This window comes from Rhinatrema bivittatum, chromosome 1 (assembly GCF_901001135.1).
Source record: "Rhinatrema bivittatum chromosome 1, aRhiBiv1.1, whole genome shotgun sequence".
Taxonomy (NCBI): domain Eukaryota; kingdom Metazoa; phylum Chordata; class Amphibia; order Gymnophiona; family Rhinatrematidae; genus Rhinatrema; species Rhinatrema bivittatum.
The window spans coordinates 355261909-355279770 of NC_042615.1; the positions used below are offsets into that span (position 1 = coordinate 355261909).

The 17862-nt window shown below is 46.0% G+C and overlaps 1 protein-coding gene across 2 annotated transcripts in view; it reads right to left on the reverse strand.

Moving 5' to 3' along the window:
* The window catches only part of CFAP299 (cilia and flagella associated protein 299), a 983171-nt gene that overhangs the window by 75825 nt on the left and 889484 nt on the right, over positions 1-17862 (reverse strand). The gene's annotated exons all lie outside the window — the stretch shown is intronic.

The window sequence follows — 17862 nt, forward strand, 5'->3', positions numbered from 1 at the left end:
TTGAGAGCTGGATATTTCTGTTTTAACTTGGTTATTCCAGTATTTATGCTGGGTTTTACTTTTACACAAGAAAACTATTACTGTGTTTTTTCAAAATTTCATTTTTATCATTTTAGTTGGCATGGGCATTTACTGCAACTGAACATTACTGTTTGTTTCACAAGTGATTCTGGACATGTTCGTTTAACTTCATTACCATCCATGGATTATCATATGCTACATCAATCATACTGTGGATCTGTTCCAGATTCCTCCACCCCCCCAACATCCCATATCTATTACCAAGCAAAAGGACATTTACAGTAGGGATGTGAATCGGGCTTTGGACGATTGAAAATATCGGACAATATTTTCAATCATTATAAATCAGAAATCAGGGGCTCCCCCGAAACGATAGGAAAACCCCACGATATTGTTCACCATTTTTAAAGATGGCACCGGCCATCCAGTGCTCCCTCCATGTGACAGGGGCCGGCCAATGGCATGGATACCCTGTCACATGGTAAGGGCAAAGGCCATCGGCGCCATTTTTATTAGTGGCAGCCGACTGCCCGAGAGCAGGAGATCACTCCCGGGACCCCCACTGGACCACCAGGTACCTGTAAAATGTTTTGGGGGAGGGGGTCGGGAGGGTGGGGGAAGCAAAGGGATTAGTTTTAAAGGGTCGGGGTGGGTTTTTTGTTTATCGGCTCGGGGTGCAGCCGATAAACAAAACCGCGATTGGGCCCGATGAAAAAAAAAACCACATGTGAATCAGAACTGGAATCCGAACTGATTCCGGTTCCGATTCACATCTCTAATTTACAGTCATATTTTGGGGCAGATTTTAAAAGCCCTACGCGCGTAAATCCCCCTTGCGCGCGCCGATCCTGGATTTTATAACATGCATGGGGCTGCGTGCGCATGTTATAAAATCAGGCGTACATTTGTGCGCACTGGGTTGCGCGCACAAATGTACGCCCGCACGTACATCTTAAAATCTGGCCCTTTATGGACTTTCATGCCTCCCATCACATTGATACTTTACATCAGACTAATATTCATTTCCATAACATACAGCCACAATACAGTATATTTCCCATGCCATGCATGCTTTTCCTTAAGACTCCTGTGTTTATTAATTAATGTGAAATTTCATTTGGATTTTCTTCAACTGCCATATGATTTTTGATTTATCATCATTTGTATTGAAGAAGTAGATATGTAATTATTTAATCATGTGATATTTGAAATTTGCTTATCTCTCTATTATGTTACCAGTACATTCTTCTTCTATACACAATTTATTTTACAAGTCCTAACAATTAAAGAAGATAGAAGGTGACAGCTTTCATGCAGTCCAGGGACTGAGGAACCTTTTCACCTTTATGGAGATGTTGCCTTGGGAAAAGCATTGGAAGGACAATTGACTATGGTGGAAGTTCAAAACCACCTTAGTCACAGGTCTATCCAGTACCGAGCGGTAGGAAGAGCTGCGTTAGTGCCTGCGGCACCCGCGGTTGCCGCACGCACAGTGCAGCACACCTACCGCTCGATCCTGAACACTAATTTTATGTAAATGTAAACCGCGTCTAAGAAGGGCCCGTGAAGCCTTAGGCCCGCGCAACCCATTGTACTGGATAGAGCGCCTATACAGTATCCTGGGTGCGCGGGCCTAACGCTTCACGCCACGCTGGTATCTGTCATTTCAAATGTCATTTGAAATGACAGATACCAGGATGTCGGGACTGCCAATCCCCCCTCCCCTCCTCCCGAAGCAGGGCGCGAAAAGCAGCCTTGCTCCGGGAGGGGGGAGAGACACTGACAGCGGCGAAGCAAAAAAAAAAAAAGCGAAAAAAAACCAAAAGCAAAAGCAAAAAGTAAGTCGCTTCGCCGCTGTCACTTCTCCCCTCCTCCTGGAGCAGGGCGCGAAAAGCAGCCTTGCTCCGGGAGGAGGGGAGACTGACAGCAGCGAAGCAAAAACAAAAAGCGAAAAAAACCAAAAGCAAAAGCAAAAAGTAAGTCGCTTCGCCGCTTCACGGCGAAGCATCCCCGATCGGACTTCTCCTGCCTAAACTTACTTTTTTTGCAGCCGTCCGGCCATCTGAAGAAGGTATTGTGGCTCCCCTCTGCCTCCCGGGGAAGATGGATGCCAGCACGGGGGAAAGCGGCCCCTGTGCATTCAATTGGCTGCTCAAGACGTGACGTCACATGCCGTGACGCCAAACGTCGTGACGTCACGTCTTGAGCAGCTAATTGAATGCACAGGGGCCGCTTTCCCCCGTGCTGGCATCCATCTTCCCTGGGGAGGGGAAGATACCTTCTTCAGATGGACCGGACGGCTGCAAAAAAAGTAAGTTTAGGCAGGAGAAGTCCGATCGGGGATGCTTCGCTGTGAAGCGACTTACTTTTTGCTTTTGCTTTTGGTTTTTTTCGCTTTTTTTTTTTTGCTTCGCCGCTGTCAGTCTCCCCTCCTCCCGGAGCAAGGCTGCTTTTCGCGCCCTGCTCCGGGAGGAGGGGAGAAGTGACAGCGGCGAAGCGACTTACTTTTTGCTTTTGTTTTTTTCGCTTTTTTTTGCTTCGAGAGGAGGGAGCGGACTGGGGCTGCCCTGGAGTCCGGCACCCAAGATCGCGGCCGGGGCAGGTGAGCGAGGGCTGGGGGAAAGCTTGCCACCTACCCTTACCCCTGCCTCTACCGCAGGGTCAGGGTAGGCGGTAAGTTAGCAGGTTAAACGTGCGACAAAATTGCAGGGAAAGATAGCGATAATCGGGGCGCGGGTTACGGGATGCTAGGGAATAGCTAATTCGCTCGTTTGCATGCAATATCCATTGCTCGTGCGGAAGGGGTTGGCCGGGGATTTTAGGTCGCGGTAGGAGTAGGTTAAAGTGGATTCGGGATTGCAGGAAGGGATAACGCGGCCGGAAAGTGAGTAAAACGCGGCTTAGGAGCAGGGTAAACGCGGCCGCACTTTACAGGATAGACCTGTCAGTAACTTGGGATGCATATTGAGCACTACCCTGTTAAGATAAAATCTGGTACAAAATGAATAAGTAATTATGATTTGTAGCTCACTCTGCTGGCTGTAATGACTGCCACCAAAAATGTGACTTTCCAGGTCAGGTACTTGAGTTCCTAAGAGTTTTCTTTAATTGTTTCTATGGCCTGCAGTCCTATACGTTATTATTGACTATTTGGGAAGAGAATTTAAAATAGACTTCTGCAGGTAAAGTAGTGTTTTACCTGCAGAAATGGTCCTTTAGAAAACTGTATGACCAATATGCGCATAAAACTGAGTGCATACACACTGGGGCAGATTTTAAAAGGTACACGCGCGGCCAACATTTGTGCGTGCTACCCGGCGCACACAAATGTAAGCCCAATTTTATAACATGTGTGCGCAGCCGCGCGCATGTTATAAAATCTGGGGTCGGCACGCGCAAGGGGGTGCACACTAGTGCACCTTCCGTGCCCTGAGCCCTCGGGGAGACCAGCTGGCTTTCACTGTTCCCTCGGAGGGAATTTTCCTACCCCTCCCCACCTTCCATTCCCTTCGCCAACCTGTCCCGCCCCCCAGCCCAAAAAAAAACCCCCGTACCTTTATTTCACAAGTTATGCCTGCCAGAGGCAGGCGTAACTTGCGTGCGTCGGCCAACTGCCGGCGCCCGATCCCCCGGCCCAGCAACTGTGGAGAGGCCTCTGGCCACACCCCCGCCCCGGCCTGCCCCACCCCGCCCACACCCCACCCCTGGACCGCCCATTTTTTCAAGTCCCGGGACTTACACGTGTCCCAGGGCTTTACGCGTGCTGCCGGGCCTTTTGAAAATAGGCCCGGCACGCGTAACCCCCCTACGTGCGTAAATCTTTGAAAATCTGCCCCACTGTATGCATGTACTTTTATGCACATAAGAGACAGGCATTCCTAAAGGTGGAGTCTGGGCAGGGTTGGGTCATACGTGAATTGTTTTAGATTTTATAAAGTATGAGTAAATTCTCTTGATAAAAGTACATGCACCAAATAGCAGGTGTAATTATGTGTGCATAGTTTTGCTGAGATAATTGTTGAGGTGGACTTATGTGCATAAGTCCAGTATGAAAACTGGTGTAAATTATGTGCATTATATTCAGGCTAAGATGTGCAATGCTTCAAAATTACCCCCCTTATGAGTAAATTTACAAAGGAATTACATGTTTAAAATAAGCCTATGCTTGTATTTGCATATATGCTATTTTATAAACATTAAAAGTATGTGCATATTTTCAGTTTCAAGCACATATTTGTGTAAAAAAGGGGCAGTCTAGGGGCATGTCAGGGCAGGGTAAGATGTATGCACGTAAGTGGGTATTTTATAAGATATTTATGTGAATACATTTTGCCAATGTATTCATGCAATTGGACACCTGCTAATTACCTAGTGTAATTGATATTAGACTCATCTGTTGTATGCTGTTTTTGAGTGGGAGGTCTGAGTGAACTGGGGAAAGTTTAGGGTGAAGTACTAGGAGGATCTTGGTGGCCTGGAGACAGACTGGGTGAACTGGCGGAGGTATCAGCAAACTGGTGATTGCAAGTATGAGTTGCAAAAAAATATAAGAAATGAGGCAAAATAAAGGAAAGTCACAGTCATCATCATCATTATAAAACAACTTTGGACACAGAGTTATCAACTGATCTCCCCACTCATCTGAACTACAAGAAGAATCTTTGCCCAGAATTGTATTACTCGCAAGGATAACCTAGCAGAATTTTACTCTCTGTTTACAAATTTTCTCTGAGATCCCAAGTACATGCAAATATCCAAATTTATATATATATATATATGCTATAATCTGATTGGTATTGTAACTGTAGTAACTTTCTGGTCTCCAAGAATTATTTGGTTTTACTTGTAAGTCTTATTGTTTATTTTGGCATTGTTACAACTATTATCACTATTTCCCCTCATAAACAGGTAACATTTGGATGTTCCAAGTGAGGAACAAAGAAGAAGCATAGCATAAATGTGCTTATGCATCTTAAGACATTGTCCAAAAGCCTGATCCACAGCATTATGACAGAATATTCAGCATCTTTCTACCTTTATAGCATAACCTGTTTGAGGTCTAATTTGGCCTAATGTTTCATCCCTTTGTTTCAGACCTTGAGGAATATATGCTTTGAGGTACATGATGGATTTCATCTGAGTGGTCTAGTATTTCATCTGCTGAGGTCAAGCTTGGAAAAACACAATGGTATGTGTTTTCTTTGGAGAAGTATCAGTATCAAGTGACTATTCTGTGGATCATATAGAGATACAGAAGGTCTTTAAGTACAAAGAAATGCTATCAGAGATCAAGAAAATGTGGCAGAAAGATATAGAAATAGTCCTAGTTGTCCCACTGGTTTGATTACAAAGAATTGCCAAGTGTACCTTGATATATTGCCTAAACATATGGAGGATGGTATTAAGTGCTTTTAGTCTGGACAAGTTTAAACATAGCTGGACAAATGGCGGGACTTGAAAATGCCTCTGGCTGACTGCTTCTAAGTTATCTGGCTAAACAGTTAGCCAGATAAAGCTCAGCTAGGTAACTTGGAGGCATTCCAGGGTTTTTTGAGGCAGGGTTCAGGGTTAAGTTAGATGGGATAAGTTATCTGGCTAACTCTGATATGGAGGGGATAGCACAGGATAACTTTATCCTGTGCTTTATCACAAGCACAGGATAAAGTTATCCAGCTATCTTTAAGATAGTTGGGTATATTCAATGGTGCCGCTATACTACTGAATATCCTTACAAAGTTAGCTGGAAAAGTTTATTCAGATTACTTTGCTGGCCATACAATGTTTGAAAATGGATCTCATAACATCCTATGAACTCCAGAAAGAGGATCTCTTTGGCGCACTGCAAGTATTTCAAGGAACATTAGCAGTACATTTGAGAGAATGAGATATTTCCAACATACTCTGGCTTGTGAATGAGGTTCCTTCCTATCAAGCTATGTGCAAAACAAACCCATTTGGAGACACTGCCCCTGAAAGAGACTGCATCCACACAGCTTCCTCAGGTTTGGACTTGATAAGGATCAGGCCAAGGATTTGAACTTGTGTGCTGAAGCCCAGAAACAAGCCAGGATTGTTTCCTTTCCTTGAAGATTGGTCCAGGGACACTATACCCAGCTGCCATGTGGAAGTTGTTCTGTATGTTCATATCTCACTCAGTATCAGGTACATTTTCAAAGGCCCATATGTGTAAATTTCGGGATTTACATGCGTGGCCGAGCCTTGCACGCGATGCACACATTTTACAACAGGCCCGGCCATGTGCGTAAACCCCGACATGCGCACAAGTGCCAGGTCTGTCAGAAGGGGCGGGCCAGGAGGGTTGGGGAGGGGTGGGGTGGGGGGTGGGCCGGGATAGCACCATTAGTTGCTGTCCTGGGGAAGCAAGCACCAGCAGCCGGTAGGCGCGTGGAAGTTGCTTCTGCTCCGACAGAGCAGTAAGTAAAAAAACAAAATAAAATGGGGACAGTTAGGGTTAGGTTAGGGGTCAGGGAGGAGAGGGGAAGAGGTAGGAAGGGTAGGGTTAGGGATAGGAAATTTCCCTACCAGTCCGTTCCTTAATTGGAGGAAAGCTGAGAAAGCGGCATCGAATCTCCACTCTGGCCCACCCCCCCTCCATCGCGGAAGTGATGTCATGGCGACACCTCCCAAAACACAACTTCAGAACAGACACCTAATAAACATCCCACTAATGAAAAATATCAATACCATACTATATCTCACCTTCCTCCTCATTAATGCTCAATCCTTAACCAAAAAATACATGTTATTATCTGACATACTACAGGAAAAAAAACCCTGATTTCATTGCCATAACCGAAACCTGGTTCAAAAATACCAATCAAGTCTTACTGAACCAACTAGACAACAATGCCTACGATACCTTTTCAATCCCTCGCAAATCCCGAAGGGGAGGTGGGCTACTCCTTCTCATAAGAAAACACCTCTCAATGAAATTGATCCCACACAACCTCCCAAAACAATATGAAATTGCTCTCTTCGACTCACAAATCCTGCAAATATGCCTAGTATACTGCCCACCCAAACTACTAGATAATGACATCTCTCCACTCCTCAAATTCATAATAACAAACATCAACATGAAAAAACCGACGATCATTGTTGGTGACTTCAACCTCCATACTGATGCCAGCCCCAGATCACAAAACTGCCAAACCCTTCTAGATATGCTATCAAGTCTAAACTGCAACCTACAAGTGAGCAGCCCCACACATAAAGCCGGGCACACACTGGACCTGATCTTCACTAATGATCATTTCTCTGACACTTCCATTTCATACAACCCAGTCCCCTGGTCTGATCACTATCTCTTACAATGCAAAACACAAATGAACTCCAACAACTCAGCCAAATCTAACGAAACACAAAGTTTCTTCAAATACCGACCACCTTTCCAAACCGATCTTCTTCAACAAGAACTTGGAAATCAGCTAGCAAATCTAGACCTCTCAAACATAAACAACACTATCCAATCCTGGTTTCAAATCACTGAAGACACCGCAAACAACATAAACCCAGAGAAATTCAAATGGCTAAAGAATAAGAGAGAACAACAGAACCCTTGGTTCAACCCCATACTAAGAAAAATGAAATCCGACCTCAGGAAACTCGAAAAAGAATGGCAAAAAAACAAACAACCCGTAACACAGCAGAGATACCGCACGCAACTAGCCACCTACAAAAAAACGATACTAATCACTAAACGTGACTACTACGGTCAAAAAATAAAAAACTCCACCAACAACTCCAAAACTCTGTTCAACATAGTAAACAACCTCATCTCCGAAAACATCACCTCCAACGAACCCGCTACCAAAAATCTAAGCCAAGATCTAGCCATATTCTTCAAGAACAAAATAACCAAAATAACTGATGCCTTCAACACCCCCTCGAATATAGAAAATCACATATCTACAAGCAATATAACTCCATGGTTCAATTTCGAACCAATCTCTTCTATTGAAGCAGAAAAAATGCTGAGAAAAATAAACCCAGCACGTCATGACATGGACACCATCCCCACTCGAGAACTAAAGGAAATTGCTCACTCCATAGCCCTGATAGTTGCAGCAATTATCAATAAATCACTTGAGGAAGGCGAGCTCCCTACCAAGCTAAAAATCACATCAATCAAACCAATACTTAAGAAGAAAAACCTTAACCCAGAAGACCTAAACAATTACCGCCCAATATCTAACCTACCCCTCCTTGCTAAATTGACTGAGAAAGCGGTCCTGAAACAACTCAATGAACATCTTGACAACCAAAAAATACTACATCCCACCCAACACGGCTTCAGGAAAAATCTCAGTACAGAAACCCTTCTACTCAACCTCTCCAATACCATACTAAGAGGACTCGATAACAAAATTGGCCACCTACTGATCCTCCTCGATCTTTCCGCAGCCTTCGACACAGTTGACCACAAGACGCTAATAGCTAGCCTAGAAACTATTGGACTCGCTGGCAAAACTCTAGGCTGGTTCTCCTCTTTCCTAAATAACAGGTTTTACAAAGTCTCCGTCAACAACAAATCCTCCGAAGCCATCCCCCTTGAAACAGGAGTACCACAAGGGTCGGCTCTATCGCCCGTATGACATAGTGAGGGCAAAGGTAGCGCCGGCGCCATTTTGAAGATTGGCAATACGGCCCGCGTGCAGGAGGTCGCTCCCGGACCCCCACTGGACTTTTGGCAAATCTTGTGGGGGTCAGGAGGCCCCCCCCAAGCTGGCCAAAAGTCCCTGGGGGTCCAGCAGGGGTCTGGGAGCGATCTCCTGCACGCGTGACGTCAGGAGTCAGGAACCAAAATGGCGCCGGTGCTACCTTTGCCCTGTCATATGATAAGGGCAAAGGGCCACCGGCGCCATTTCTCTTAACGCAGCCGTGGCCAGAGAGAGGGAGATCGCGCAGGGACCCACCCACTGGACCCCAGGTATTTAAAAACATTTGGGGGGGGGTTCGGGAGGGTGGGGGATTTGTTTTAAAGGTTCAGGGTGGGTTTTAGGGGTTTTTTTGGTGTGCCGGTTTTCCCACCCTCCCCCGATTTACGATTTTTTGACGATAAATCGGGGGAATTGTTATTGTATCACGGCACTAATGATTTTTGACAATTTAAAATATATCTGACGATTGTTTTAAATCGTCAAAAAACGATTCACATCCCTATTACTAGCAATGGTATCATGGAATAGACTTAGTTTTGGGGTACTTGCCAGGTTCTTATGGCCTGGATTGGCCACTGTTGGAAACAGGATGCTGGCTTGATGGACCCTTGGTCTGACCCAGTACGGCATGTTGTTATGTTCTTATGTTCTTATGAAATGTCAGGTAAGCATATTAACAACATGATCCCCAAGGTGGTAAATCTGGGGCATGGCTGGTTGGCAGAGAGTTAGTAGCAAGACTCTTAAGGTGGTACATCTAGGATATGGCAGGTAGGCAGAGCCATAGCAAGACCTTAAGGCACTCTGCCTGATCATGCCAGAACTTGCTCGGGCAAGCCCCAGCTCGGCTGCAAGATTCCAACTTGTTTCCATGATGACACTGCCTTATATAAGCAGCGGCAATGAGTAGTCTCCTATGCAGCGTCTGTGTGAATGAGCGAATTGTATTGCTAAAACTGTTGAGTTTAAAGCTTGTGGATTTAATTTCATATACTTTATGAAATGTTGCACCAATTTTGTAATAGACATGACACGTTTTGTTACATCTGTGGTGAGTTTACTCTGAAAGCACAGAAAAGGAGTATGACTGCACTCATTAAGCAGGCATAATGTTGCGCCCGTTGGTCACAGATGGCTGCAACCTTTGCTGCTAACCTCAGTTTGCCCAGTAGCTCCGATTCTGGCTAAAATGGCCACCTCTGCACACCAACCTCCCTGGCGTTCCCGGGTCGGTGTGGGCGATCCCGGGCTCCATCTTGAATCTGGTGTGGCCTAGGGCATGTGCGCGTGCGCCTACCTCCTTCTTGTGCACGTCAACACGGGAACCTCGGGTGCATCCTACCTACGAGTCAGCAAGGATTCCATCTTGCTCAATTCCTTCCTCTGAGATGCTTGCCTTGCTGTTCCTGCATTCCAGACTGAGTGACTCAGGTACCCGCTCCTCGGAGGCCTTGCTGCACTCAGGGCTATCTGCTTCTCAGAGAGCCTTATCTGCCTGTCTCACCTTCTCCAGTTAAGTGAGTTCTCTCGCTGCTTCCGCGGACGACCCTGCACTGTTCCTGCTTCGGGACTCCGCTGCTGCTACAAAGAATTCTCTACTACAACATCACTGAGTGAGTACAAGACCTGCTCTACATTACTGCTTCCATCTTGCTGTGTGGATCCTCAGGTTACCCTGCTCTGCGGACCACTACTGGATCCATGCTGTATTGTGTCAGTTGCCAACACCGATCTCCAGCCTACCCCACGCTGCGGACCACTACCAGAGCTATCTCACACAAAGTCTACCAAGAAGCAAGTATTCCCCGGGTTACCCTCGCTTTGTGGACCACTACCAGAGAATCCATCCCAGGTCTTCCTACTCCAGGACTGAGTTTGCAAACCCGCTCCTTGGGTTTCTCTTTGCTGTATAATAAATATTCTCTGACCCCTGTATCAATCACTGCTGAGACCCCACCTATTGTGGAGAGTCCCCACAGGGCTGCTCCCTTTGGGTGGAGTCAGCTCCCTCCATGATCCAAGGGCCCACAAACCAAGTTCAAACATAACAGATTGCTAACTCCATGGACCCGGCTCAGCTCTCAGTCTTACAGGCCATCCCTGGCCTGGCCCAACGGATTTCGGAGCAACAGAGAACTTTGGAGTCGTTGACTATCGCCTTTCATCAGCTGAACATCAGACTGAATGCTTTTCCTATTCCTGACCAGAATGCATCGCCCCCGGTGGTTACCGGGCATACTACAGTTCCTTTGCCTGCTCCTACTCATTTCTCAGGAGACTCCCTGTTGTGTAGGGGCTTTCTAAATCAGTGCTGTATGCACTTCTCCTTGCAACCGCTGTACTTCCCTACTGCGATTACCAAGACGACGTATATCTTGTCCTTGTTGGATGGAAAAGCCCTGGCTTGGGCTTCACCATTATGAGAATGCAATGATCCAGTCCTGAATGACTTGCCTGGCTTTCTGACTCTCTTCAAATCTGTTTTTGATGACCCCGCACGCCAGTCTGTAGCTGGTTCAGCACTCCTACACCTCCAACAAGGGACTAAGCCACTCCCGGACTACGTAATCAAATTTAAAATCCTGTCTTCAGAACTCCTATAGGATTCAAGTTGTTTACGAGTTATCTCCTTAGAAGATCGCAACTCTCGTATAAAAGATGAACTTGCCGCACATGAGTTGCCTCACACTCTAAGTTCTCTTATTGACCTCGCTGGAAGGATTGACTGCCATATTCGAGAGTGATCTGTTGAGGTAAAACCTCCCAAGAGACACTCCTCCGGAGGTAATCGCTCTCGCTCCTTGCTTTCAGCTCCGGTCCAGGCATTACCCAATCCTGAAGAAGAAGACAAACCCATGCAATTAGGCCGTAGCCACTTAACTGCCAAAGAGAGGCGCTTTTGCAAGAAGATGAGCCTCTGCATGTATTGCGGGAAGACGGGCCATGCAGTCCAAACCCATCCCATCTGTCCGGAAAACATGCAGACCTAGCATCCGCCGGAGGACTCTTCCTAAGTCTGACTGCACCATCTCCTCCACTGACTCTTCTGGTCTCTATCATCCCTGGGCCTCTCGAATTCGCCACACAAGCACTAGTCGATTCTTTTGCAGGTGGGAATTTTATTCTGAAAGGATTGGTAGAACATCTACGAATTCCTAACAAACCAGTACCCATACCACTGCTTCTCTCATCCATAGATGGCGAGCCGTTGCCAGGAGACATCTTGCTCATCACCCAACCCATTTGCCTATGCACTGGGTCCCTGCATACCGAGACCATCACGTTTCTGATCCTCGAGAAAGCTATCCATCCCATACAGCTGGGTATCTCCTGGTTGCAAGACCATTCTCCCCAGTTCAACTGGTCTTCAATAGAATTATCACAATGGGGCCCGACCTGCCAAGACAGATGCTTGAAAAAGGTAACCCCATTGACATGCCTGGCCACTACTACTGCTCTCCCTGGTCTACCACCGCAGTATGTGTCATTCTAAGATGTATTTTCTAAACAATCAGCTGATGTGCTTCCACCACACAGACCATTTGACTATGCCATTAACCTGAAGCCGGACACAGAGCCATCCAGAGGAAGAGTTTATCCACTCTCATTATCATTTTCTTGAATGTCGGCCTACATTCAAGAAAATCTACAGAAAGGATTCATTAGACCATCTAAGTCGTCGGCAGGGGCCGGATTCTTTTTTGTTGGCAAGAAGGATGGATCCCTTCGCCCTTGCATTGACTATAGAGGTCTGAACGAAATTATCATTAAAGATTGATATCCTTTACCATTAATTTCAGAATTGTTTGATCAGCTCCAAGGTGCAAAGATCTTCACGAAGTTAGATTTAAAGGGCTCTTATAACCTTGTCCGCATTCGTCAAGGGGACAAGTGGAAAATGGCCTTTAATACTCGCGATGGCCACTTTCAGTATTTAGTGATGCCATTTAGCCTGTGCAACACCCTGGCCGTTTTTCAAAATATGATGAATGACATCTTGCGAGACTTGCTATACCAGTGTGTGGTCATATGCTTGGATGACATCCTCATCTTTTCCAGTGATTCCAGAGCCATCAAGCAGATGTCATCAAAGTCTTGCAGAGGCTGAGGGATAATCGTCTATACGCCAAGCTTGAAAAGTTTGCATTCCACCAGGAGTCTGTTCCCTTCCTAGGATACATTGTGTCCAACAAAGGCTTCCAAATGGATAGCATACAAGACTGGCCTCAGCCTATCAGTATTAAAGCTCTCCGTCGCTTCCTGGGCTTCACTAATTATTATCACACATTTATCAAGAATTATTCGACCTTAACAGCACCACTTACTGCCATGACTAAAAAAGGAGCCAACCCATCACAGTGGTCTCCGGATGCCATATCTGCCTTTTAAGCTCTCAAGGAGGCATTCCTCAAGAAACCTTGTTTATGTCACTCTGACCCTCATTGGCCATTCATTGTCAAGGGTGATGCCTCTGATGTCAGCGTAGGGGCCGATGCCGAAAGAAATTATGGCATCGGCGACAAAGAGTTGCTCGCTATCAAGCTTGCATTCGAGGAATGGCATCCCTGGCTGGAAGGTGCTCAGCAGCAGATAACTGTGTTTACTGATCAAAAGAACCTGGAATATTTACGCCATGCAAGGAGACTCAACCATCGCCAAGCTTGATGGTTATTATTCTTCAACCGATTTGATTTCTTGCTCAAATGCCATCCTGCTGATAAAAACATCCGGGCAGATGCCCTCTCACGCTCCTTTACACCTGAAGATGTCCCTGACGCACCCATCACATCATCAACCCAGAGAAGATAGTTCTGGCTGCTACCCATTCTGTTCCAGTGGGTAAAACAGTGGTTCCTCAAAATCTTTGCAAGAAACTTCTGAACTGGGCCCATGACTCTCGGTTAGCCGGTCATCTTGGACAGGCCAGTACGCTTGCCACTCTTCAACACTTTTATTGGTGGCCGTCTATGAAAAGGACGTCCAAGTGTACGTTGAATCCTGTGCTATCTGTGCCAGACAAAAGCCTCCTGCCAGTTGCTCTTGGGGTCTCCAACAGCCATTACCAGTTCCAGACGATGCACATCACGACCAATTTCGTTGCTGATTTGCCACCTTCAAGCGGGAACAATACTATATGGATCACAGTGGACCGCTTCTCAAAAATGGCGCACTTTGTGGCTTTACCCGGACTACCATTTGCCCCAGAACTTGCCAAACTGTTCATACAGCATATATTCCACCTGTATGGGATGCCTAAGCACATCGTTTCCGACAGAGGTGTTCAATTCACCGCCAAGTTCTGGAGGGCGCTGTGTCGTAAATTTGACATTGCATTAGACCTGACATCAGCATATCACCCCCAATCAAATGGGCAAACAGAGAGAATGAATTGGATTCTAAAACAGTTCATTCGTGCCTATGTCAACACTAGTCAGAGTGATTGGGAAGAACTTTTACCCTGGGTTGAATTTGCCCTGAACTCTCATCCTGCTTCTGCCACTGGAACCACTCCATTCCAAATTGTATATGGTGGCTAACCATTGCCACCACTTCCAATACCTTTCTCAGGTACATCACCAGCGGCTCAGGCTACAGCTGAAGAGATTCACCCCCTCTGGACTCAAACTAAGGACCTTCTGCACAAAGCAGGACAACGGGCCAAAAAGCAATACGATGCTCATCACAGAGCAGCACCTCAGTTTGAGCCAGAAGACAAGATATGGCTCAGTACCAAGTACCTCCGCCTCAATCTGCCTTCAGTCAGATTTGCTCCATGCTACATTGGACCCTTCTCTGTCCTTCACCGCCTAGGTCCTTTGACCTACAGCCTGAAGTTACCATCATCCATAAAAATACACAATGCTTTCCACGTTTCACTGCTGAAGCCTCTCATCCTCTCAGAATTCTCTCGCAAGTCTCCAGATCCACAGCCCCTGGATCCTGAAGAGGACATCGCATACAAAGTGGATGACATCTTGGACGTACGTAAGAGAGGAAAGCATTGGGAATACCTAATTTCATGGGAAGATACCGCCCTGAAGAAAATAGCTGGGAACCTGCTGTCAACATCCTGGACAAAGGCATGTTACATCGTTTCTATCTAACTCACCCAAGTAAGCCAAAACCCCCTGGGAGGGGCCTTAAGAAGGGGGGTATTGTTGTGCCCGTCTGTTCCAGATGGCTGTGACCTTTGCTGCTCACCTCAATTTGCCCAGTACCTCTGATTCTGGCTAAGATGGCCGCCTCTGCACGCCAACCTCCCTGGCGTTCCTGAGATGGCGTGGGTGATGCTGGTGGCCATCTTGAATCTGGTGTGACCTAGGGCACGTGCGCAAGTGCTCGCCTACCTCCTTCTTATGCATGTCGTGGCGGGAACCTCGGGAGCGTCCCTTCTGCATGACATCACTGCCTACGTGTATTTATGCCTACTGGACTTTCCTACCTACGAGTTAGCAAGGATTCCATCCTTCCTCTGAGACACTTGCTTCGCTGTTCCTGCGTTCCAGACTGAGTGATTCAGGTACCCGCTCCTCGGGGGCCTTGCTGCTCTCAGGGTCATGGAGAGTCCCCACAGGGCTCCTCCCTGTGGGTGGAGTCAGCTCTCTCAATGATCCAAGGGCCCACAAACCAAGTTCAAACATAACACATATGAATTATATTTCGGTTGCAAAATTGGTGACCAGGACAGAATATAGGCTCCTCATATATATTGCGCATCTTGCACCAGTAGTCTGCGAGCTTGGCTGAAAGGTGTGCGACCATCCATGCCATTTGCCATTCCAATGATATGGAGGGAACAGAAAGATCATATAACTGACTGTTACTGCTGCATGACGAATGTGTCAGGATACTCATCAAAGAACGGGAAGTTTATTGAGTACCCTAACCTTGCATCGGCAATGAGACCAGTGCCGCATGATGACAGTTTTCCTGTTCCAAAACCACCAGATCTATGGACACTTGATGACGAGGATCAGGAGGTAGGCAATGATGGCGAGCCATTGCAGATAGAAGCTGTGGCTGATCCTGACTTTGTGCCATCAACATCCAGTGATCCTCATTTAATATCTCAATCAGAGCTGAATGATCTGGTCAGAGATTTGCTTTTTTGAAGAATCAGGCTGAGCTGCTTGGGTCAAGGCTGCAAGGATGGAATATTTTGTCATTTGAAACAAAAATTTCAGTGTTTCGCAGCCGTCATGAAGATTTGACAAAATATTTCAACTAAGTAGACAGTCTGATTTTTGCTGTGACATCAATGTATTGTTTTGTGCTCTCAGATGTGACCACAACCCAACAGAGTGGCGACTGTTTATTGATTCATCAATCTTAAGTTTGAAGGCTGTTTTGCTGCACAACGGCAATATCTACCCATCAATACCTGTTGGACATGCCATTCATATGAAAGAAACGTATGAGAACATGCAGCTACTGCTGAATCACATTGAGTACTTGAGATACAACTGGAATTTGTGTGGTGAACGCAAGGTAATTGCAATTCTGCTGGTTCTGTAGCTTGGTTACACCAAGTATCGTTGCTTCCTTTGTGAATGGGACAGTCGAGCAAGAGATCTGCATTATGTCAGAAAAGTCTGGCTTCTCCGCAAGAAGTTGGTTCCAGGGCAGAGGAATGTTGCGCACGACCCATTGGTGGATCCAAGTAAGATATTTCTTCCATCTTTGCACATCAAACCTGGGCTGATGAAAAACTTCGTTAAGGCAATGAACAACTAAAGTAAAGCCTTTTATTATTTGCAGCAAATATTTCCATGCATAAGTGACACCAAGATAAAAGAAGGTGTTTTCGTTGGCCTACAAATCTGAGCTGCGATGAAGGACAGCCACTTTGATGGTCCTCTGCAAGGTACAGAACATGTTGTATGGACAGCCTTCAACAATTCGTTTGTAACTTTCTAGACAACAATAAGGCAGCAGACTGTCGAACAGGTTGAAAATCTGCTTCAAGCATAAAAATTGATGAAGTGCAACATGTCATTGAAGATACATTTTCTTCATTCCCACTTGGACTTCTTCCCAGACAACCTTGGTGCTGTGAGTGACAAACTTAGTGAAAGTTTTCATCAAGACATTGTCAAAATGGAGAAACAGTATCAAAGCAAGTGGAACCCCTCCGTGCTGGGTGACTATTGTTGGACTCTCATCTGTGAAGCATCAGACAGTGATTACAAATGAAAATCAGTGGCAAAACATTTTTAGTTTTGTTTTCTGATGCCAACATTGCCATTATAGCTTATGCTGCTACAGACATGTAACAATACTTAACGTATATCGTACTTTTCTGGCAAACGGTACTTGATACAGGCATAATAAGTGCATTTTTGTGTTCAGCTTATTAAAATCTACTTGTTTCACCGAAGGTTGTGGAGGAAACAAAATGTTCCCAGAAATTTGTTTACCAGTGTTTTCAAAAAGACCAAATTTTCCATCAACTTTTCACGCCAGCCATAAGCGAAGAGGGCTCACGATTTCCCCTGCCATTGAGAAGACACATTTACTGAGCAAGCTAGTGAGGGGGAAGAAAAGATAGTGCTAAAGTACCTTGTCTAGGTCTGGCCAGACTGCAGACTTGTGTGCCCAATATGCAAATGCATCTGTTTCCATGACCTCGATGAGTTCTGTGAAATAGTGTGTCACAGAAATTTGTGCTGGGGTTTCCTTTGCTTGAGTAGTCCAAGGGTTTCTCTGGCCAGAAGCTTTAACTATGGCCTGTGTCAGGAGAGATGGTTCTTTGTGGCCAATGTGGCTTTGATGCTTTGAGGTGGGGGAGAAAGTGCTAGCTGATAGAGTGCTGTTCCTATTTGCACTACTCTCTGAGGTGGCTACCCTTTCCTGTGCTACATCCCCACTATTCCTCTGCCTCTGGTGCTCCTCTTCACACACCCTAACCATCAGTATCTCCTTAATAAATGTGAGATGCTGGGACAGGAGGGCAAGACTTCCTTTCACCCGTGGATCACAAAGTGTGCCACGCATGTTTGTATTGTTTTCTGTGAGAGGTTTCAGTTTCTTTTGCACCTATTGCTGCAAGGAATCCAGAAACTACAATAACTCTGCTTCTAGTTCCAATCTATCTTGCTCACGGAAGCCCTCTAATTTTACCTCCAGAATATTTACTATGGGGATGACCCCACCCAAGATT